General features: G+C 40.1%; 1 pseudogene; it reads left to right on the top strand.

Moving 5' to 3' along the window:
• The first annotated feature begins 1,988 nt into the window (after nt 1-1,988).
• LOC130040426 (putative olfactory receptor 2B8) lies at nt 1,989-5,710 on the top strand (annotated as a pseudogene).
• Nucleotides 5,711-12,618: the final 6,908 nt, after the last annotated feature.

Raw genomic sequence — 12,618 nt, 5'->3', positions numbered from 1 at the left:
TAGCTGGAGCAATAAGGAAAAAGTTATATATATATATATATCTTTATATATATATAAAGCACTATCAGTGATAGACATATATGTTAAAATTTGTTAGAGGTCAGGTAGTTACAATATTGTTAAAGTTTATGGCTTAGTGTGGAAAATTACAGCACCCCACCCTCACAAAGTACCCATGATCCTTCATCAATGCTACTAAATCACCTCTAGTCTGTTCCATCCTCTCCAGTAAGCGGTTTCATGTTCCTGTGCCAAGAGTTGGTCATTGTTCAGCAACGACAATTCACTTGTGTAGTCCCTACACCACAGATGAGTGAGATCATTTGGTATTTATCTTCTCCCTGACTTATTTTGCTTAACATCACACCCTCCAGTCTGTCTACATTGCACTGTACTGCATGAATCATCTTTTGTTACCGCTACATAGTATTTCAAGTGATTTTTTGAATGTAATTTAATTCCCTGTGTGAGTATACTCTACATTATGAATTTATGATTGTTAAATAGAGATTACCTTCTTTTACCTTTTTTTGCCTCTGAGAATTATAAGATAAACATTTTAAACCTCCCCTCTCTGCAGCTCCTTATTTTTTCAGATCTTGCTTTCTGTTTTTTTTTGTTTGCATTTTCTTTAAAATAGATACATATATACATTAAATTCTATTAAGCTCAATCTGGATAAAATAGCACAGCGGGTAGGGCGTCTGCCTTGCACGCAGCCAACATGGCCGACCCGAGTTCGATTCCTCCGCCCCTCTCGGGGAGCCCGGCAAGCTACCGAGAGTATTCGATATGCCAGACACAGTAACAACAAAGTCTCCAAAGGAGACGTTACTGGGCCCGCTCGAGCAAATCGACGATCAACGGGAGGGCCTTTACTTTACTTACTTTACTAAGCTCAATCTGAACCATATCTTTTATTTATTTAAAAAAAATTTATTCATGAATCACCATGAGGTAGTTACAGATTTGCATATTTCCGTGCTTGTGTTTCAGTCACACAGTGCTCGAGTACCCATCACTCCACCAGTCATCATTCTCCACCACCGATGATCCCAGTATCCCTCCCACTCCCCCACCCCATTCACCCCCACCCCAACCCACCTCTGTGGCAGGGCATTCCCTTTAGTTCTCTCTCTCCTTTTGGGTGTTGTGGTTTGCAATAGAGGTTTTGAGTGGCCATCGTGTTGAATCCACAGTCTACTTTCAGCTCGCATATCCGATCCAGAGCGGGTCCTCCAACCACACTTTACTTGGTGTTCCCTTCTCTATCTGAGCTGCTTTTTCCCCCAGCAAGTGAGGTCAGATTCCAAGCTGTGGACCAAGCCTCCTGGTACTTATCTCTACTATTCTTGGGTGTTAGTCTCGCATTCTGTTACTTTATACTTGCAGATGAGTGCAAGCTTTCTATGTCTGTCTCTCTTTCTGACTCATTTCACTTAGCATGAACCATATATTTTATGTCTATAACTGACACTAATAAATTTCTACTGTTCAGTTTTCTTATATAAAATGTTAATGATAATACTTCTTGTGATAAAGCAGAATTAAGTTGATATGTCAGTTGTACTAAGCTATCACTATTCAGTAGTTACTTATAAATCAGAGCTAAAACTTTTTGGTTTGCTTGTTTGTTTTTGGGCTACACTGGAAGTGTTTAAGGCTTACTCCTAGCTCTGCACTAAGGGATCACTCCTGGCAGGGTCGAGGATCATATGGGGAGCTTGGGATCAAACTCAGATCGGCCACTTATAAGGCAAACACCCTACCTATAATCCAGTCCCCAGGTTAAAATTTTTCCCATGATGGATTACTTTCACTCACTATTACTGGAAATCCCCCCTTTGTGTTGGTTTTAGGGGGTTATAAAAGATCAAAAAACAGGGTACTGCAAAGCCTGAGCACTGTATATACTACTACTGAGGTTACATTCTCACTCCTGAAGATACTTTATGAAAATTGTGCAATGCTTTCTCTTGACAGGAGATATGTTCTTATAAAGGATGGAACAGACAAATGGAAGTTCTTTCACTGGATTTATCCTACTAGGGTTCTCTGACAGGCCTCAACTGGAGCTCATCCTTTTTGTGGTTCTTTTAATCCTTTATATCTTCACTGTGCTGGGGAACACCACCATCATTGCATTGTCCTATCTGGACCCAAATCTCCACACCCCAATGTACTTTTTCCTCTCGAACTTAAGCTTTTTAGACTTGTGTTATACTACCAGCACTGTCCCTCAGTTTCTGTTTAATCTCAGTGGACCTGATAAATCTATCTCCTATGCTGGTTGTGTGGCTCAGCTGTTCATCTTTTTAGGGTTGGGATGCACAGAATGCATTCTCTTAGGGGTCATGGCGTTTGACCGCTACGCCGCCGTGTGCAGACCCCTCCACTACACTGTTATCATGCATTCTCGTCTGTGTGCCCTGATGGCTTCTGCTTCGTGGATCTTTGGTTTTTCTAATTCCTTTGTGCAGACGGTGCTCATCTTTCTTTTACCAGTATGTGGAAGGAATAAAATAGACCATTTCCTTTGTGAGATTCCTGCACTGATCAAGATAGCCTGCATCGACACCAGTAGCACAGAGTCAGAGATCTTCGTTGCCAGTTTTATTATTCTTCTCATACCTGTTTCATTGATCATATACTCCTATAGTCAGATCGTGAGGGCCATCTTAAGAATTAAGTCTGCAGCGGGAAAGCGCAAAGCCTTTGGGACCTGTGGCTCCCACTTCATCGTGGTCTCTCTGTTCTATGGCACAGCCATCTACGCCTATCTGCAGCCCAGCAACAACTACTCTCAGGATAAGGGCAAATTCACGTCTCTCCTTTATGGCATTTTTATCCCCATGATGAATCCTGTCATCTACACGCTGCGGAACAAGGATGTGAAGGGAGCAATGACGAAAATTCTTTGGAAGATTCATGGCTTGATGTATGTGTGAGAAAGACACTCAATGGAAGGATTTTTCAATGTCAGAGTCTCTGAGATGTGTATATCTTCATGTACTCTACCAAAATTACACTAACAATTTTTAGTGGACTTTTCCTTTGCTGTAATATATAACTCTGAGTTGGAAAATGTAAGGTCATGGATTCATTTTAACTTTTAGAGTGGCTGGGAACCTGTTCCCACAGCATTGCATTGTATTTATTATTTTAAACTGTCCTACAGATTTTTTTATTTTTATATATGATGATTTGGGCTGGAGCGATAGCACAGTGGTAAGGCGTTTGCCTTGCGCTCAGTCAGCCGGGCGGAGCTGGGTTCAATTCCTCCGCCCCTCTCAGAGAGACCAGCAAGCTACTGAGAGTATCTTGCCTGCACGGCAGAGCCTGGCAAGCTACCCGAGACTTATTCAATATGCCAAACACAGTAACAACAAGTCTCAAAAAAATGGAGATATTACTGGGCCCACTCGAGCAAATCGATGAACAACGGGAGGACAGTGACAGTGATCCCCATTTGGGATCATTTTTTCTTTTTACTTGCAAAAAGACATTGAATACACACTATAAAAGACATGGTTAAAATAAGAGTATGGGCCACGAAAATGCTGCATTGAATATTAACACTGGCATTTATTCATGGCCCTTTTATGAACTAAGTATTGACTGTTTTCTGAGTCTTTTCTCAGAATTAGTTGAATGTCCTATGAAAATACAAAATATAACCTCAGGGCAAGACTTTCTCTAGTGAATCTTGATAAAGCCATTTAGAAACTAGTCTATCTTCACCCTCCTCCTCAAAATAATCATATATCATGGCATCAATTTAACAGGCTATGCATGTGAATCACTAGTTGAAGAAATCATGTTGCCAGTGACAATGGTACCTTAAGTTGTAATAGCAAAGGGAGTGGTTTTTTTGTTTGTTCTTTACATATTTGTACATAGCTAGAGGAAGAGGTATGTGTAATATCGAATTGGTTACTTTAAGTTTGTGAGCCATATTCTTCTTCCCTTCTTAAAATGATTTTCTAGAGTGGAACGACAGGAGCTCTGGGTTCACTCCTAGGTACTGATTGGTGAGCACTTTGTAATGTTTTCCTGGGATAAAAGGAAAAAAATCTTTGGAGCACATTATTGTGACTGAATGACCCAATCTTTTCATAGTTTATACAATTACCAAAATTAACGGTAGGGCGTTTGCCTTGCACGCAGCCAACATGGCCGACCCGAGTTCGATTCCTCCGCCCCTCTCAGAGAGCCCAGCAAGCTACCGAGAGTATCTCGCCTGTACGGCAGAGCCTGGCAAGCTCCCTGTGACGTATTCGATATGCCAAACACAGTAACAACAAAGTCTCCAATGGAGACGTTACTGGGCCCGCTCGAGAAAATCGATGATCAACGGGAGGGCCTTTACCTTTTACCTTATCTTTAATGTAATAAACATTCAAAAATACTTTTAGAGATGGAGTGATAGTACAATGGGCAGGGCACTTGTCTTGCATGTGGCTGACCTAAGTTCAATCCTTGGCACTCCATATAGTCCCCTGAACTCACCAGGAGTGATTCCTGAGTGCAGAGCAGGAGTCAACACACTCACATATTATCTGATGCTTATTTAGATTTTCCAGAAGAAAATTTAAGAGACAGATAAAATGCATACTAATTAAAAATCTACATAAGGCTAAATTAAAATTGATCTTATAATAAAATGACTATGATTCAATTATGGCCTGTGAGTGTTTATATGAGCATTCTAGAGAAATTAAACCTGCCATTTAATTTCCATGCTACTGATTCAAAGTTAAATGTGCATAAGTTTATTTTGAAATTTGTTTCCTGGCTTTTGTATACGTTTAACATCATGAACAGTGTTTATAGCCATTAGAGTTGACATTATTACTATCACATTACATGAAAAATTCATATAAATATAAGTTTTGATCCAGATAAACACACTGTAGCACTGTCCTCCAATTGTTCATCAATTTTGCTCGAGCAGGCCCAGTAATGTCTCCATTGTGAGACTTGTTGTTATTGTGTTTGGCATATCAAATACATCACAGGTAGCTTGCCAGGCTTTGCAGTGTGGGTGAGATAGTCTCGGAAGCTTGCGGGGCTTTCCAAGAGGGATGGAGGAATCGAACTCGGCTCGGCCAGAACACACTGTATCTACATAATAACAGAAACTTAACAATGATCATGTATTTTTCTATGTTGACAGCTAATATACATGTGCTGGACCTTGAAACTTCTGAGATGATTGTTGTTGACATGACAAGTGTTATTTTTTTTTATTTTCACAGAAGCACTTTAATTTTTATTCATTTGTCTGTGTTTTATTATTTTATTTTTATAAAGTTGTTCACAATTTATTACATTCAATATTTCAACACCAATTCCACTACCACCATTATTATTATACCCTACAGTTCCATCTATTTGGCGGTAAATTTCATTTAATCTTTTCTTATAGCTGAACAGTATTTTATTGTGTCTATAAACCACAGTTTCTTTATCCAGTCATTTGTTTTTGGATATTTTGATTTGTTTCCAGATCTGGGGTATTATGGGTGGTGCTGCCTTGAAGAGAGGGGCACAAATGTCTTTTAAAAATAGTGGTTTTGAGCCCTTAGGATAAATGTCAAAAAGTGGAATTGCTGATTATCTGGAAGTTCAATTCTTTGTTTATTGAGGAGAGATTGTATTTTTTTCCCAAAGAGTTGAACCAGTTGATATTTCCACTGACAGTGGATGACGATTCTTTTTTTCCACATCCACAGCAGCACTGTTTTTTTTTAATGTATGCTAGACTTAGTGGTGTGAGATGATATCTCATTGTTGTTTTGCTTTGCCATAGGATAAGATGATAAATGGTAAGAGCATCTTTTCATGTGCTCATTGACCATACGTATATATTCTTTTTTGTTTTAGTTTTTTTTTTATTAGTGAATCACCGTGGGGTACAGTTACAGACTTACAAACTTTCGTGCTTGTGTTTCAGTCATACAATGATTGAGTACCCATTCCTCTACCAGTGTCCATTCTCCATCACCAATTATTCCAGTATCCCTCCAACCCCCCATCCCCACACCCACACCGCCCCTGAGGCAGGGCATTCCCTTTGTTCTCTCCTTTTGGGTATTGTAGTTTGCACTAAAGGCACTGGATGGCCATGTGTTGGATCTATATTCTTTAAAGAAATGTCTGTTCATCTCTTCTCTTCATTTTTTGATGGGGCAGTTTGTTTCCTTCTTGCTGAGTTTTATAAGTGCTTTCTATCAACATTTTCCAGTTGAGTGGTGGACAAGTTTTTTCTTCCAGTCTGTGGTGCGTCTTTTTACCCTAGAGATTGTCTTGTATTTTAATTAAATTTAAGTTTTTTATGTTAAAATTTAACTTAATTTTTTTTTTTGCTTTTTGGGTCACACCCGGCGATGCACAGGGGTTACTCCTGGCTCTGCGCTCAGGAATTACCCCTGGACGTGCTCAGGGGACCATATGGGATGCTAGGAATTGAACCCAGTCGACTGTGTGCAAGGCAAATGCCCTACCCATTGTGCTATTGCTCCAGCCCCAAAATTTAACTTAATTTTGAATTTTATTTATTTTTGCTTTTTTGGACACGCCTTGGCAGTGCTCAAAGGTTGCTCTTCGACTCTGTGCCCAGGAATCACTCCTGAAGGGACTTGGGAGACCATCTGGGATGCTGAGGGTACAACCTGATTTGGCCTTGTGCAGGGCAAGTGCCCTACCCTCTGTTCTATCTCTCCTGCTCTAATCTAATTAATTTTAACTCAGTTAAGATTCTTATTTATTTATAGTCATGTTTAATCTATTTTTGAAATGTAAGAATAAATGACTTTCTAGAAAAGACACTGAACTTATTTAGAGATGAGATGCAAGGTAGCTGTCAAGTTTAAGGAATGATGAAATATATGACATTTCTCTGTGAGACATATGATATTATAGAAGAGGCAGATTAGCTATCAGCCAGCATTTTCTTTGATATTTTCTATCCCCGAGGATTGTTAAAACTGGACAGTTTGGTGATATCAGCTAATTAGCGGTACAGGAGATACATCCCTAGAGACTTCCCACAGGTAAACAACAGGTTGGGTTTTTGCCCTGTGCAGCCCATTCACGCTGCAGTTTCATGTCACTGTATCCTGTTGCCCATAAGGATCTCTCTGTCATATAGACACTGTTTTGGGAAAATAGTACAAAGAGTCTGACATTGTCTTTCACAGGTCATATCACCTGGAAGCAGAGTAAAGGCCGTATTACCATGTGACGATATGTGAATTCAGCCTGAGAAGGTGGCCTCTTACTTAAGAAAAGTTTCTGCATAATCCAGTGCCGGTGTAATTAACCTTTCCACTCTCTCCATACAGCCTGACTCCTGAACTCTCATGTCCAGGATGCATCTCTGTACTATATTAAGGTTGCAATTTGGAAATGAAGGAGGAAAAGGCTTTAAGAACCATAGGAAAGATGAATATATATCAGTGAATGGAATGAAATCCAGTCTCAGTGTTAATTTAGGCATAGACAATTTAGTTTTATGTTCAGTAGAAACTGTATTTAGACCAATACCCACAGTTGTTTGCATATATCATCAGGCAGGAGTAGATTGCAGAAAAGCTTCAAGTTAAAGAACTAAATCTGATTCATTTTATAAGTCAGTTATTGTTCCCAGAGATTTCATCCTATTGTAGTACATTAATTAAATCTCTATATGTACATTTGAAAAATAGTTTGAATATAGAGCATATTCAGTTGTCAGAAAACATGCTTTTCAGTAATAAAACAACAGTCTGTTTTAATGTAAAAATGAAAGTCTAAGTATTAGATTATATTCTTCTATTCCTTCTCTTGCATCTTAGTCTCAATAATTTTTGCCAATAATCTGTCTTGAAATTTATTATAAGTGTCTGTCGGTTAAAAAATTTAAATGTTATTTTAAAATTTCTCTTAACTTTTTGTTGAAGAATTAAAGTTCACAGTGGATCGGGCCGCTGTTGTGTGGTGGCAGAGGTGCCGCACAGTCTCTCCCCAATATGTCAGGGTCTGTCTCACAGATTCCATCACTGTCCCATCACCCCCTAAACTGCCTCAGTTCTCAGTATGTGTAGTTTTAAGGCTTTTATTTTTTCTCTTAAAAATACAGAACTACTTAAAATATCTGTGGAGGCTTCAAAATGTTAGGCTGAAATTACAATAAGAGGTTCCATCCTGAGGATATTTGTATCAATAAGTCTATATTTTGAATTTACTTTCTTGCCCATTCGGCAAAGCCTGGCAAGCTTCCCGAGATGTATTTGGTATGCCAAACACAGTAACAACAAGTCTCACAATGGAGATGTTACTGGGCCAACTTGAACACATAGATGAACAACAGGAGGATAGTTCTACAGTGCTATTAACAAGAATGATTATTCTTCACCTGAGTGAGAATGCTAATTTGAAAAGAAAAAGGTACAGGAAGAGAAACTGTGATCTGAATGGCTAGTAACTAGTGAGATAGGCATATGACAATGTTTATACAGGGTGACACTGATGAGATGTGTTTTCATCCTTGTGCATGCTGTTCAGTGATTTTAGTGACCAGCTCTTATTCTCTGACTAGTGTGCCATCCAAACTCTGTTTATTATGTGAATATTGGCTAGTAGGTTCACATCTGTTCCTTTTGTCAGTAGGTAGTTCTCAGATGAAAGGAAACCTCATGGGAGGGCACAGAGGTTGGGGGCCAGGTTGGGGAGGGTGGCCCTGGCCCTCTCCCCCAACTCAGCACAGTCCCCACTTTACCTTCTAAGGTTTCTGGAACCTAGTGGGGCAGTCATTCCCCTTAAGACTCACGGACTACACAATAGAATGTTTTTTTTTTTTACTTTTGCCAGATATATAATGTTCTCTTTTATTCTATTCTTGTGGCTTTCACTATAAGTTAGATTTGTTTAATGTGATGTGTTTAACTTTCATTATGTACATCTTTATAATTAAAATTATTTCTTCTTGGTTATTTCCCTTGTAATTAAATTATTTAAGAATGTCAATTATATCTATTATGTCTATAAGGGGCATCTCATTGTGGTGATTACTGAGGATTTTGATCCGCTTTCTTTACTTTTATCTCAGAGGATTTCCTTTTCTGAGAGGTTCCTATGTGTCTCTCCTCATATTTCTCTCATCTTTTTTCCTTTTTTTGTGATAATCTTTCAGGAGTTTCTTCTGTCACTTAGATGTTGACCTTTGTTCACTGGACATTGTAAATATCTGCCTTCCTGTTGCTTATTTATTTCTCCAGAGATAGTGCCTTTAACTAAACTGAAATTGTTCCCCCACCTATAAAAAATAGAATCAATCTGTTTTTCTTATTGTCTTATGTGAGAAACTTTTTGTCACACATAAATTATAATCTCTTCTGCAAATACTGTTAATGTTAGTTTTGTGTTCTTGTATTAATTTTATTATTATGCAAACAACTTTATATTTTTCTCCTCCACATATGTTTTTTCAATTCTCCTATGCCACCTACCACCTCCGAATGTTGTTGTTAGTGAGGAACTAGTTTTGTCCTTTTCATGAAATGAATTGCTTTTTGCTCAACATGACTTCCATAACATCCATAACCGAGAAGATCAGCTGAAGAACTCCACATCGGGACCCACCGCCTAGAATGGAACGAACAGGGTGAGAGACTATCTGAGTTCATCATGTCGACCAAGACCATCCATGGTGACTTCCAGTTCCAGAAGGCCTAATCTAAACGTTGGACATGGGAGTCTCCTGGTGGACGGTTCCACAACAAAACTGACCATATCATATTCAATTGACGGTTTTGCCTGACTGATGTTGCTGTTGTCCCAAAATTCCAAAAGAGATCAGACCACTGTCTCCTTCATGCAAAATTCTACTTCATGGAGTGGGGAGAAAGGGCTACAAAGCTTAAGAAGAGAACTCCCAGAATGACCACCAACTGGGAGCTCTTTGGCACTATTGCGGCAACATGGGAAGATGCCATCGTTGACAACATTGATGAGGAATACTGGTTCAGCACCTCCATGATTGTGTGTGGAACACCGAGAGAGAGATAGCCACAAAAAGATGCCTGTCTTTGAAAACTCTCGCGCTCATTCACCAAAGTGGCTCGGTGCAAGCCTCAGGCAACTGCAAGCGAACATCCGAGCTCACAATTCAGTGCAGAGAAGCGATCAAGAAAGATCTCAAAGAGAGAAGAGAAGCAGTGCTGGCAGATGTGGCAGAAGCTGGGAAAAGCATTCGCAACGCCCGCCTGTCCTTCATCAACTACAAGACCAAGATGACTGCCCTCCGATGTCCTGATGGATCTATCACATCTTCCAGAAGGGCAATGGGGAAGATTACCCATGACTTCTACTCAGATCTCTTCGATAGCCACGTCCACCTGCCCACATACCAAATTGCGCAAGATGGATATGTCATTCCCAATGTTCTCCCTTCCAAAATCCGACACGCCATTTCATTGGTAAAGAAGGGAACAGCACCTGTCCAGACAAGGTCAGACCCGAACACCTGAAGGACCTTCTGTCAGTACTCATCAATACACTGGTTCGGCTCTTCACATGCTACCTGTCTGAATGCAAGGTTCCATCCCAGTGGAAAACCAGCGGAACTGTTCTACTGTACAAGAAGTGAGACATCCACGACATTGGCAACTATCGCCCGATCTACCTGTTGTCTGTCGTCTACAAGCTGTTCACTCGAGTCATCCTGAATAGGATTGGCAGAACACTAGATGAAGGACAGCCATGCAAGCAAGCCGGTTTCTGCAAAGGATTCAGCACCATCAACCATATCCACACGATAATCAAGCTCACTGAGGTTTCTCAAGTGTTCAAGATGCCACTCTGTCTAATGTTCATTGATTTAAAAAAGGCCTTTGATTCTGTTGAGACTGAAGTGATCATCGAATCCCTAGCCAAACAGGGCGTTCAAACTCAATACATCAGGATTCTCCATGAGCTGTATTACAGATTCACTACCAGGATCTCACCATTCTACAGGGAAATGATCATTGTTGTCAAGAGAGGGGTTTGGCAGGGCGATACCATTTCACCAAAACTCTTCAGTGCCACCCTCAAGAACGTCATGCGACAACTGGAATGGGAAGGAATGGGAGTGAAGATAGATGGTCGGCAACTATACCACCTCTGCTTTGCTGATGACATCATTCTAATAACACCAAACATTATTCAAGCGGCACAAATGCTGACCAACTTCGACAGTGAGTGTGGAAAGGTAGAACTACAGCTGAATCTCATGAAGACAATGTTTATGAGAAATGATCTCATTCCTGACGTTACATTCGTTCTCATCGGAACGAATATCTCTGAAAGCAACAGTTATGTGTACCTAGGTCGAGAAGTCAACATGAAGAATGACCTGGAACCTGAGTTGCACAGGAGGAAGAGAGTGGCTTGGAACACCTTCAAGAGTGTCTAAGAAATAACTAGGAGGACGAAGAACCTCTGGCTCTGGGCACATCTCTTCGATTCCACTGTTCTTCCTGCATTATCATACGCCTCAGAGACCTGGGCCCTACGAAAACAGGATGAGAATGCTATTTAGGTCTCCCAAAGAGGAATCAAAAGAGCTATGCTTGGAGTGTCATGCTTCACTCAAATGCGAGAAAGAATCCGGAGTTCTGATCTCTGTTGATGCTCAAGAATTAGGGACGCTGTCTCGTTTGCCAAGGCGTTGAAAATCAGATGGGCTGTACACATAATGCGATTTGGAGACAACCGCTTAACTAGAACCGTTACCAACTGGATTCCATGAGATGTCAAAAGATCGTGTGGCCGCCACCTACGAGATGGTCAGACTTCTTCATCAAGACCCTGAACGATCGGTTTGAGGCTCTTCGTGTTCCTGGAGCAAGCAGACGCCATTGGGCTACACTAGTATGCGATAGGCATGAATGGAGACGTTACTGGTGCCTGCTCTAGCAAATCAATGACTAACAGGATATCAAGTGATCAAGTGATGTCTGTAATGGACAATTTTCTAAGTGTGCTCCTACCATTGACTGCTCATCACTTTTCTTATTCAGGTTTTATTAACATTTATGTTAGCCAATATTATACTCTTTTTTACACATCAATGAGCTTATATCCAAACCTGATTAATATTTTAAGAGTTCTTAGAATAAGCTAAAATGATCACATTGAATAAGAACTGAGTGCTAAACGTAGGTAAAGGGACATTCCTGATAACCGTTCAGAGTCTGTATTGTAAACCATAAAGTCCAAAAGGAAGAGAGAGAGGAGAGAGAGAGAATGAGGAGAGAGAATGAGAGCAAGAGAGTCATAGATGCAGGCTGGGGGTTGTGTGGGGTGGTGGGAGGGAAACTGGGGACACAGGTGCTGGGAAATGTACACTGGTGGGGGGATGGGTGTTGGAACGCTCTGTGACTGAAACCTAAATATAAACAACTTTGTAAGGGTCTGTCTCACAGTGATTCAATAAAAAAGTTTTTTAAAAAAATTCTTAGAATAATTAAAAATTACTTAATGCACAAACATATGAGTACAGTAGAATCCAGCGATTTGATACCACTTATTTTGTTGTATGACTGTACTTGTGACTCTGAAGTAGCTGGATGAAATAATGATTCCTTAACCTCA

Source organism: Sorex fumeus, unplaced genomic scaffold (assembly GCF_029834395.1).
Source record: "Sorex fumeus unplaced genomic scaffold, SorFum_2.1 ptg000094l, whole genome shotgun sequence".
Lineage (NCBI taxonomy): Eukaryota > Metazoa > Chordata > Mammalia > Eulipotyphla > Soricidae > Sorex > Sorex fumeus.
Note: the sequence above shows the minus strand (reverse complement) of the source record. Positions and strands in the feature narration are given on the sequence as shown.